The following is a 12,592-nucleotide window of genomic DNA, read 5'->3' on the forward strand; positions in this document are numbered from 1 at the left end:
CTTTGCTCACTAATCTAACAATTATTTTTCCTGTTATAAATGTTTATTCTTACACATTTTTAAAATCTTAACATTATTATGATGACATGCTCTTTGTTTTAAAAATTAAACATTGAAATATTTAAAAATAAAACAACAGTAACTTGTCATTTAATTTACTAAACTACCTTAGTAATTTAATTTAAATATTTAAATGCAAAATATAATTAATTAAAATTTATAAACAATTTGTTTGAATGAAAATGTATAAACAAGACAAGAACTTGTAATTTTCTTCCTGAGGTGGTTACCTTAATTAAGAACAAAGGATATTGATGATTTTGATTTTGAATTTGTTTTAATAATCTTTAATCATATAATTATGTTACTAATTTTCACTAATATGTGTTTAATAAAAGCTAGGAGTTTCAAATTAATGTTTCAATAGATCTACTAATACACTTAACTGTAAAATTTTTGCACATAGACTTCAAGACATTTTTTGATGAATAACTTATGTAGTTTATCATTCATCTTCATTTAAAATCTACTGTATGCATCTGCTATCAGAATCTACATACATTTCTAAGAAACAATAAAGAACAGAACATTTAACTCAGGGTGTGTTTCTGAAGCAATTTAGGCTGTTACTTTTTTTTATAACATGATTAATTTATGGTTCTGCAGTTCACTTGAAGCTTTATATTTTTCAATTTGATGTATTTAAAAGTCTTTGAAATTACTTCATTTTAAGGTTCAGTTTCCTTTTAATGTAACTGACTAATAGCTGATTTATATAACCCAAATAAATACAAAAATTATCAAATATTCCTTATTTTTATAGAATTCCTGTTTGGGAACTTATTTCTTTATTTCAAAATTAACAAGTAAAATATGTACTTTAAAATATGCTTTTTTGTTTTTGTTTGTTTGTTTGTTTGTTTGTTTGAGACAGGGTTTCTCTGTGTAGCCCTGGCTGTCCTGGAACTCACTCTGTAGATCAGGCTGGCCTTGAACTCAGAAATCTACCTTCCTCTGCCTCCCAAGTACTGGGATTAAAGGCATGTGCCACCACTGCCCAGCTAAAATATACTTTTTTATTTAACTTTTTACACTCCAGATTTTATTCTCCCTCCCCGTCCATCCTCCGACTGTTCTATATCTCATACCTCCTCCCCACCCTGTCTCCAGAAGGATATCCCCACCTCCCCCCCCCACCCTACATGACCTCCAAACTCCGTGGGATCTCCAGTCTCTGGAGGGTTAAGTGCATCATCTCTGAAAACAGAACTGGCAGTCTGTGTTCTGTAAAATATGCATTTAAAACGATGTCCTAAGTATATAGAACAGATTTGCTTAATTTTGACCTTCTTATTATGCATGTATTCTGAAATAAAGATTAACATTCTTAAATTCTTGTTATTAGACTAAATTCCTTTTTTTAGTAAACCTTAGAGATATCAAAATAAAAAAAAAGAAGAAGAAGAAAAATAAAAGCTCTCCGTGAATAAAAAATCTCCAAAATCCCAGCTGTACCCTCCATTTTTCTCCCTGTGTTTCCCGGTCTACATCTATGGATACCAGTGAGTCTGAAAGTCTTCTGTTTCATAAAGGATTCTTGAGAGTCTTTTTCTGTCTGCAGCTGCTGAAATTTAGCAGAGAAATGTCCACACTGGGCATCAATGAGGGGCGCACAATGACGACGTGTCTCACAGTTCAACCCAAACACAGTCTGATGTTTGATCCACAAACTAAATGATTGAACACAGTGAGATGCGGAGAAGGACCTCTGCACGCTATTGTTAGGACTGAGAAGTCAAAGTTTTCATTTCATAGTATTTAAAACGATCCCTGAAATTAAAAAGAAATAATATGGCAAAAGAAGTAATATGGTGCCAAGGAAGCACACATTATTTTATTAGAAATCTAATAGATCAGTCAAGTTTAAGAACTTAGAACATTTCTGAGCATCAGTTGTAGCTTTTACTAAATAAAGTGGTCCATGGCTATGAACACTTAGAAAGCAGAAGCATAAGGCTTACAGTAATTTTTAACCCTGCTGAGGATATACAGTGAATACCGAGTTTACCACAGTAGTTTAGTAAGATCTTGCAACATGGGGACCAAGGAGTGAGAAGCAAGGGTGAGAGTCTGTCTTTATACTAGATTTAATTTTAATGTCCTTGTATGTTATATGAAAATGTGTCATAAAAGACATGTTTTCACTATACCTCTATCCACTCATTTCTTCCATTCTCATTTGTATCTAGAGATGAATGGCACATTCTCTTCCCTGGACAGCTTTACTATTACATGTAAATGAGTGTGTGTGTGTGTGTGTGTGTGTGTGTGTGTGATTTTTCTACCTGTATAAAGTTTATTAATCATATATGAGAGAGAAAGTATGATATCCTTTGTGTTCATAAAATTAAAATTTATACTAAAATTAAAATACATTTTGACTTAAGTAGGACTATTCTGTTTACTAATAGAGCTTTACATTTCTCAACATTTTTAAAGTTATCACTGAATCTGGAAAGTAGAAAAGGTATACTCCCCATGATTATATGGAAATAATTAGACAACTATCCATAAAGTTCTAATTAGAACATTGCTTGGCATATAGTATTTACTACGTTAGAGACAACGTGGGCATTCATTTCCTTTTGCTTTGCTGGTCCTTTGCACACAAGAAAATAACATTACATTAAAATGAAACTACCCTGGTCTGTCAAAGAAAATGAACTGTTACTTTTATATTGAAAAATTCAGGCTCCAGTATGCTTACTCCATGTCAGGCTCTCTAGAGGAATGAACTTTGTGGTGGGAAAATGGACCACTGAGACACATGAAGATCAATCACTGAGGTTCTCATAGAAGGCAGCTTGTTGCTCTGAAGAGTGCCCAGAAGGGTTCAAGATTGTGTCAGAGATAGACGGTTAACTGGTAAGTCATCACGAACATGTCTAGAATGTGACTAGTGAACCTGGCAAGTATTAATGACAGTATTAAACAGGGACAATATTCATGATGTGATACTGCTCGTATGAGTGCCTGTGATTGGAGTATGTCAAAATTATATCAAGATCGTGTTATATATTTCATGTAAATTAATGAGCAAAGATTCTGCTAGAAAAATTATACATGGCTCTTCCTCCAATAACTTACCTAAGGCAAATAGATCCAATTACTGAGTTAATTTATCTATAGCAATATTTTCCTCAGGAAAGCTGTCCAAAATGGAGTTACTATTGATTTTTAAAAATTGATTTAACTTAAAATGATAGCCCACAATTTGGAAATCGGTTAATAGTATACACTGAAAGTAGTTGAACTTGTGAAGATATCTCATTTATTGCTAAAACTAAATAAATATAAATTTTTATTGTGCCCTAAAACAAACAAATGTGCACAGAAAGTTGGTTTCAATTGATCAAAGTAGCAAAGACTCTTTGTGTTTATGGCAATAATCGGTATCTATGATGATAGCACGGGAAGTTTCCAAATGAAAGGTTTTGTTTAACTTTCTACTACTGAAAAAGTATTTCCAAGCACAAAGGCAATCTGCTGTACAACACTCTGCTTCGTTCTCTTCATCCATCAACCAGGTTATTTAAGCTTTAGAGACTTCATGATTATGGTATTCTATGTATTAATTACTAATGCTAATCAGGATATTCTATCAATCCACTCTTGAATACAGTGTTAGCCATATAAAATGATTCTTTTTATTCATACCAGAGGTTTCTTGCTTATCACTGATTTGAAGAATTACGTTCATTTTCTCAAAGTTATGTATGAAATTTGAAAAATCGTCCCCATTATCACTGTCATATTATTACACTTTAACATACTGGGTGAGTTATTTAAAGAAATCACGGCAGTTATCTCTCTTTACGGAGATGTTAAGTTCCAAAATATCCGAACATTTTATTTACTAAAAGTGAATTCGTTGTTATGATGAAAATTAAATTTTCCCAGTAAAAGTAAGAATAACAGTCTGTTCCTTGCTTAAACTCTAGCTCTTCCATCAGGATTACTCAGAATTCTGGGCGTCTTTAGAACGAGACGGCAAATCAAGTAGATTTCTCGTTACATTGTCAAAACACATGAGTGAAGGATAACATCATTTCTTTCCAAATCAAATTACCTTCCTGTTAAGCACCGAATAATTAAAATTTACATAAGAAGACGCATAAAATAACCATTAGAGGATCAAGTAAATGATAAAGAAGGAAGAATAATTTATTTGCTTGTGTTATGGCATGTATATCAGGGGGCTGAATAGAATATTGTTGTGGGACAAAGTCCTCCAAGCGATCTATGGCCACTGCTCTCTAGAATGTCCAGCAGCCATGGTTAGGTAATGTAATACTTTAAGTACAAGAGTTTGTATCATGAAGTGAGGGCTGGTGAAATCCTGCTCCTTGGAAGGATTATAGACAATTGATGATTAGTAGAGAAAAGGCCACAGGAAGCTCCCTAAGATTTATAGGCAGTTATTTGAGGGGCCTATGAGGTGCACCCGTCCTCAGGGATATGTACATAGCTTCATAGATAGATAACTTCATAGATTTTTTCAACTGTGTAATCTTCCTTAACTTTTTTTTTTCTGTTTTCAAAGCAATTCTTCTCTTCTGCTCTTTAAGATACTTCAGATAAACTCATTAGCTTACCAAATCACACCTGGGTGAAATCTTTTGTTTCGTTTTGTTTTTTTTCAGTCAATGGTATCCTTACTGGTGAAAGCAGAGGTTTGTTAGTGTCAACTCAAAAAGTATTGGCACCAAATTAAATTTTCATGAAACTAGAAATCTCCGTAATACCTGTTGTAAAACTGTCAAAACCTGCAGCTTCTCCCCTGAAATGAAGGCTCTTAAACTTTATATGTTTATCATATGATACCACCACTCACTTAGATCAAAACTTTGATCAGCTTAAGCTACTGTTTTTGTTTGTGTTTGGTTACACGTTCAGTGCATTCATAATTTCCATTGATTCTGACACAAAATTCTATTTAAAAATCTATCCACCTTTAATGTTGGATTTGAACTTGAATCATTGGGGATGGAAAGAATATGTCCCTAAAATTGTCCGTATGATACTTGTGGAGACTGTAGATATATTAGATCATATAACATTGTAGGATTAAGGTTGAAGACACAATTCGGGTTGCATAATTACTAGAGAGTGGGAGAGGATTTTAGTGGACATAATGTAGGTATAAGGATAGATATAGGAGAGGATGAAGGGACACCCGGCAGCGTCAGGAAGACTAGGCTCACAATGTGGCCTTTGGAGGAAGAGGAAACAGGAATAAACTAAGAACCATCGGAGGCTTGCAGAAGCTGGAGAACCTACAGAAGTAACACTCTCTTTCTCTACCTTCAGAAGATCAGTGCTGTCAACAATTCCATTATAAACCAAGGTTGCTCACTTCAGCACTAGGCTTTCAACAACTCATGAAGATAAATGTTTATTATTTTAGGTTACTAAAATTTTCTGGCAATTTATATCTGACCAATGAGATACCGAGGTGTTTTCTTAAACTATTGTCTTAGTTGCTGCTGTAACCTAATGACTAGGCTCACTAATCCATTTATTTATCCCACTGTCCAGTCTCTATAAAGCACTTCAGACAGTTGTTTCAAAGTCTGTGTTCCTTAGTCACTTAAACATCTGGAACATTTGTATCATGAGAAAAAAAAATAAACTCCATGTTTTAACATCATCATGTCCTGCCAAATATTATGACCATTCTCCAAGTCATAATTGTTTCCTTCTTTCTACTAGGATCTCTTGTGAGTATCTGCATCCAAATTTAGTTATGAATTATAATCTTTGACTATCAGATTTCTCTCTTCTAAGTATCCTATTTCTGAAACTTGGCTTTACAAAATTCTTTCCATTCTTGTCCTTGATTCAGTGCCTTGTCAGTCATCCTCCATACAGCCAATCTTAGTCAGACCCTTTGTTTTACAATTACTTTGCTCCATTTTAGTCACTTCAAAATCATCTATTTCATTGCATCATCTTACTTTAATTTGTTTGTTCACAGATCATGCGAAAGTAACATAAAGCCATTATGAAAAAACTCTGGGTGCTTCATTGTCTTACCAATGGTACTTAGAGTTGTATCTGACATGTTACAAATGCTGCATAAGTATTTGTTGAGTAAAAGAATAAAAAATATATCTTTTTCCTCGTTGGGCGTCTGGAGGCAAGATGGGTCACCAGCAGCTCTACTGGAGTCACCCGCGGAAGTTCGGCCAGGGTTCTCGCTCTTGCCGCGTCTGCTCTAACCGCCACGGTCTGATCCGTAAATATGGGCTGAACATGTGCGGTCAGTGCTTCCGTCAGTACGCGAAAGACATAGGCTTCATTAAGCTGGACTAAGCGGCCTTGACTGGATTATTCGACCGTCTACCCAGTGAAACCGATCATGCTAGTCTTTGTGCACAAAAAATAAAAATGTGAAGACCTTTAAAAAAAAAAAAGAATAAAAAATATTTAGCAAATTCAATTAAGACCTTAAATATTAAGATCATACATGATTAAACATTAATTCATTTTCTTTTCAGTTTATTAAGTTCATTAATTCTCCTACGGCAAAGATGCGTGTTGTCAGTTTGCTAATAATATCTCACGATGTGATTATAATTTGCATAGTACACTTCTAATCACAATGATATGTTTCCCTTATCACAGACATTTACAAAAGGGCTATTATATTATGACCTCCAGCAGGTTGTATGGACCTAAAGCACTCATCAATTTCTTTCTGTAGGTAATGCTTCTTTTGACTCAGATACGTCAATTGCTTCTGTCATCAGTAATTTAAGTATCACAAGTCTGAATGGCTGTTTCCCATAACCACACACCTGCCTGGGATTATCACTAAAATAAACTGTTTGCTTACTCTCCAATGAATTATTTAAACTCTGTTTCCATATAAGTGTCATTAATTTAACACTAGTATATTATCCCAATTAAATAATCACAATTAAGTGAAAAGATCTCAAGAGTAACCATTTATAAACTCTTATGACCACAGAGAGCCAAATGTTAGTGAGGTCAGTGTCTTTTATGAACAGTTTAAAACTATCTAGTTAGTGTCATTTACTTATAATATTCAAATATTATAAAAGAGATACACGTAGTATGAAAATGATATAAGTTCCTAAAAATAGAAGCATGAAACCTTTAATTAAAAAGCAAAACCAAAATATGATGATCATCTCAAATGTTTTAATCAATGTACAATAGGTAGTAAGTCATTTGGTTTGTTTCCTTTTAGTGACTTCTTTTTTATTGAAAAGTATCCTTCTTTGGCACAAGGATATAATTCTCATGTCTTTTGAATAAAAGTATAATTATCAGTGGCTAAACAATGGTAGTGATTTGTAAAGGTAGTAAGGGATACACTCTTAAATTCAAACACATGGTGAGACTAACAATTAGATTCATTATTTTAAACCTAAGTTTTTAATTAGGAGGAATATTCTTCAATTAATATGACTTTACTAATAAGACTGCAAAGTGCTTCAAAACAACATCAGTCTTAAGTCCATGTATTTACCCTAATTGGTTCCATTGGAGGAGCCATTTGTCATAATAATTGGTGCTAAGGGGGCATTTCCATGACTGATTCTCTCTCTGCACTGTGCTGTGTGTTGCTGGTACAATGCAAGATTATGAATCTGGCATAAAAATACTTAGAGAATTTATCTTCTAAAACCCAGGAGCTTGATATGTATTCTGACATACCTGAGTTTTCCTCTTCCACTTCCTGGAACTCTCCCAGTGTTTAAGATTATGCAGGAATATCTACTCTCTTGAAAGTCTTGTTATGCACTATGAGGAAATGCCATGAAATCCAGTTCTCTGTACAATTCTTTGACAAGAGTGGGCAAACTCATCTTTATTGTTTGTTTCTTTTTATTAAAAATAGATGTTTTTAGCCTAACATATCTGGATTATGGTTTCCACTCTCCATGTATTTCCAAGTTCCTCTACACTTGCCCTCCCATCCACATCTATCCACTCCTTTCTTATCTGATTTTAGGAAGAAAAACAAAACAAAACAGACTTCTGAAAGAAAATGATAAGATAAAATAAAAATTAGCTCATTGGAGTTGGAGAAAATACACAAACATAAGCAAAAGAGCCCAAGAGAAGGCACAAGCATCATAGACACACTTGGTATACCAGAAATCCCATAAAAGTCTCTAAACTTGAAAGCATTTTATGTATATACAGAGAGACATACAGACACAGATACACAAACATATACATATATATATAATTAAATATTTATATATCATATATCATATATCATGTATCATATATTATGTATCATATATTATGTATCATATATTATATATTATATATCATATATTGTATATTGTGTATCATATATCGTATATCATATATTACATATATGATATATCATATATCATATATCATATATCATATATTATATATTATGTATCATGTATCATATATTATATATTATATATTATATATATTATATAAGAGGAAAACTGAGGTATGTCAGTATATAAATATATATATATATATATATATATATATATATATATATATATTATATACACACACACACACACACGCACACACACACACACACACACATATATACTGCCCATGCAGGCCCTGTTCATGCTTCTGCAGTCTCTGTGAATTCATATGAGCTTTGATCATGTTAATGTAGAGGGCTTTGTTTTCTTGGTATCTTCAGTTCCCTCTGGCTCTTACACTATTTCTGTCTTCTCTTTTCCAGAGTCCCCTTATCCCAGAGGATAGGGGTTTAATGGAGATATCCCATATAAGGATGAGTGTTTTAAAGTCTGACTCCTAGATTAAGATTGGCTGTAGATCTCTATTTGCTCTCATCTGCAACAGGTGGAGGTTCCCTGCAGATATGCTAGGACATTGATATCACAAAGCTTGTGGAAGTAACCTATCAATATCAATATCAATATCAATACCAATATCGGATGTGACTTAAAGTCCACTCCATTAGATGGAGCCCATATTTGCTCCGTTTTGACCAAGAATCTGAAACTAGAGTAAAACCAAATACTACTGTTTTTAAAAAAATAAATAAATAAAAATAACTATAAAATGACTGTTAATGAAATTCTGCTATACTCCAAGATCAGTGCCTTGTTTAGCTACTACCAGAAATGCTTACTTCTGAAAGGGAGGAGCTAAACTGACTCCATGACAGGTTGTAAGATGTCAGGTCAGGGGACTAGGCCTAAGTTTCTGTTTCCCAGAACTGAACAAATCAGTTCCAAGAAAATTCACAACCCATGGGCAGCCAATCAGGAGCTTCCCTGCCATCAGGCATGAAGCAAAAATAATTTGTCAGCAATGGTTCTGGAAAGTCTCCGAACCCTGACCAATCCTAATGCCACCCATGACCCTAGAGATATAAATCCAAAGACTACTATTTGAGTCTTGCATCTTTCTTCAGCGATTCCTGGACCCTAAAACTACAGAACCATTTAAATTTTTTATTGTATATTCTTGTCTGTTTTATTTAATGTTCAGTAATGTTGCATACAGCAGAAAATATCAAGACCTGCCCTTTTAGTATTATTAATACATTTATATAAATAGTCAAAGTGAACCCCAATAGTTCTATAGCCTGGGATTGTATAGAATATATGTAGCGGTGAATTAGTTAAGGTGCATTGGTCCTGCACATTGCACACATGTGCTCACCTGCCCAAGAGATCTCTGGATTCATGAATGAGAGACATGCACACACACATGCATACACATAGACACACAGACACACACATCAGTTAATTTTGATATTCCTTGACTAGCTTAAAGGTTAGGCATTTCTAAACCGTCCTGTGGGTATCAAACACTTCATTCCAGTATTCCTGGTTTAACATCTGCTAAACCTATGTTCTCTGCTGTTCTGTTACCTTCTGGGCAGCCTTCCCATAGGGCTGCATTCCCTTTCCATCTACATGAGATGTGTGTGTGTGTGTGTGTGTGTGTGTGTGTGTGTATCATTAACTAAGGGATATTGCATTATTTTCCAGGAAAGGAATTATAAAAGGAAGCAAAAGTCCCAGGAAGGGAAACATTTTTTTTGTATGTGTGTGCATATGATTATTAAAATTCAACAACAAAATACTTAGTTAATCTTATAATTATTTAGTGATTTAAAGTGAATATTCAACTAAGATTGTAGAATTTATTGTATGCATTTATCACACTTTTAAATAGTTATGCTACTGGCTTTTTGAAAGTCCTAATTCTTCCAAATATTTAAATTTTAAATTAAAAGAAAAAAATAAAGTAATAATTAGTCAATTCTTTAAAAAAAAAAACGGTGGCATTTCCCATGGATACATTGATCTACCAATTAATCATCATATATGTGAATATAGGCATAAATATTGATAGGTTTGGGGCTATTTTCTGTTTTGTTTTTATTAGCATATGTTTGGAAAATTGTGCAAAAGCCACTGTTTCTTGAATTGAAAATCTTGTGCAGTTTCTGGTCTAGAGTTGTGAGAAGCAGAATGGTTAAGTGGGCAAGAGTTTGCCGAGAGGCAATAAGGAACCACAAGGGAGCTTTGTACAATTATTATATTTCCACCACTGGAGAGTCAAATCTTTTATTGAAGTTTGTAATTTGGGATTTATGTTTAATGTTCTCTTGATCTATAGTAACACCTGAATCGTTTATTAACAAAAACATTTTAAATAAATGTGTCTCATTTATGAAGATAGAATATTATCATAGAAGAACTGTATAAAACAAGATCCATAGTGTTTAGGATAACCTTAATTTATAATTGGTAATTAAACAAAGGTAAAGAAAGTGTCTAGGACCTAATTAAAACTCTACATCTGCTGAAAGGGTATTAAGAGTCTATAGAAAATAATGTTATTTTCTTTCAGTAACTTCTATCTCAAAATACAGAGTTAGCACCTAGTAGAAATAATAAAGGCCTGAAATAGAAAGTAACAATAAATCACTACGTATCCTATGAATGACCATTCTGTTTAGTGTAGCCTGTCAGAAAATGTAAGTACTGTCCAAAAGCTGGATGCTCAGGGCTAGCAATGGGTGGCACTGGTAAAATGTGCCTGCTGTGAAGCCGGATGACCTGGCTTTCATCCTGAGGTTCCATGGAACAGAATACGGTAACCAACTGACTCTTGCAGCTTGTCCTTTTATCTGCTCAAGTTCTCTCTGGCATTTGTACCTCACAGAATACATAAAAAAATGAATAAATAAAGTATGTTATAAAAATGGTTACAGTATAATGAAAATCTGAGAGAGTAAATATGTATCTCTTAATAATATTCAAATAATGAGTGAACATAATTGACATGATGATAAAATGATAAACAACACAAGGAAACAAGTGTAGGTAGTATATTTGGTACAACGTATTTGGAAAGTATATTTACTACATTTCTTTATTACAGTAAAATATTGAACATATGTATGAGCAATTGACAATAGCAGAAAACACTATAAAGAATTAAAATTAAAATAAATTAATGAAATAGTTTACCTACTGCAGCATAATCCTACCTTCTTAATTGAATTTTTATTAGCTATATCACCTTATTAAATTTAAGCTCCCACATACTGTCAATTCACCATGATGTATCTGTATGTGGTATTCTAATAAATATTCTAGCACCCTTTATATAATAGATAATTTGTGTTTGTTTATTATGTCAAAGGTGGGCACTGTGTCTGGCACAGAATGTCACTTTGAAGATTTATATTTTCACACAATTGGCAAGATTCATATTAAGCTGAATCTGCTGCTCAGATGAGCCCACCTTGAGTAATGTATCATGCTCGTGCCTTTTCAACAAAGATCTATTACCAGAGCACTGGGCCCTCATGACAGCTGTAGTGATATATGGTACGCTTCATCATGGACATTACGCTTTGTTGTGTTCCTCAAGGCATTGTGCACTTGGTAAAGTGTAATACATTGGGGACAAATATGGGTTCAGATCCTTAGGAAAAGCTTGTCACTCAGCAAGAAGAGTGTGGAATAGTTACTTCTTTGAGGAGGAAAGTGAAGTAAGAATCAGAAATAAACTGTTATGTTAAGCTACTTTCTGTGAAGTAACTCTAAAATTAAATTGAGGACTAAAGTACATTAATTGAATGTTAGAGGCCAGATTAATACACAACATTTTTAATCACTATTTATATAGAATATTTTAAATACTAGTACTTAAAAATGAAATTCGCTCCTAGGACTAACACAGTATTAAAATGAAGAAAGCTACCATTGTGTATATATAGAAGTGCTTATCAATGGAAAGATTATGTTTGAGCATTTTAAATGAGAAAAGAGCAATTACAAAAGAAATAATTGTTTATTATACATTGAAATGAAAATAAATACATATACTTAAGTAAGTAACAAAAATGATCTTTTGCTAAATATGTACCTTCATTGGAAAATATTCACCTCTTATTTGCATTTTTAAAAACTTAAAAAATATATTTTTTAAAACGTCTGAAGATAAAATTCTCCACAGAACTAGAAAGAAGATCACATGCTCTATAAATTGAGAATCTTTGCAA

At 33.3% G+C, this 12,592-nt stretch overlaps 1 pseudogene across 1 annotated transcript; it reads left to right on the forward strand.

Moving 5' to 3' along the window:
* The first annotated feature begins 6,176 nt into the window (after positions 1–6,176).
* Positions 6,177–6,476, forward strand: LOC114632289 (annotated as a pseudogene). Its single transcript, XR_003713063.1, has one exon. The product of XR_003713063.1 is annotated as a 40S ribosomal protein S29 pseudogene (transcript).
* The last annotated feature ends 6,116 nt before the right edge of the window (positions 6,477–12,592 follow it).

The sequence above is a fragment of the Grammomys surdaster genome, unplaced genomic scaffold (genome assembly GCF_004785775.1).
Source record: "Grammomys surdaster isolate TR1022 unplaced genomic scaffold, NIH_TR_1.0 372, whole genome shotgun sequence".
Taxonomy (NCBI): domain Eukaryota; kingdom Metazoa; phylum Chordata; class Mammalia; order Rodentia; family Muridae; genus Grammomys; species Grammomys surdaster.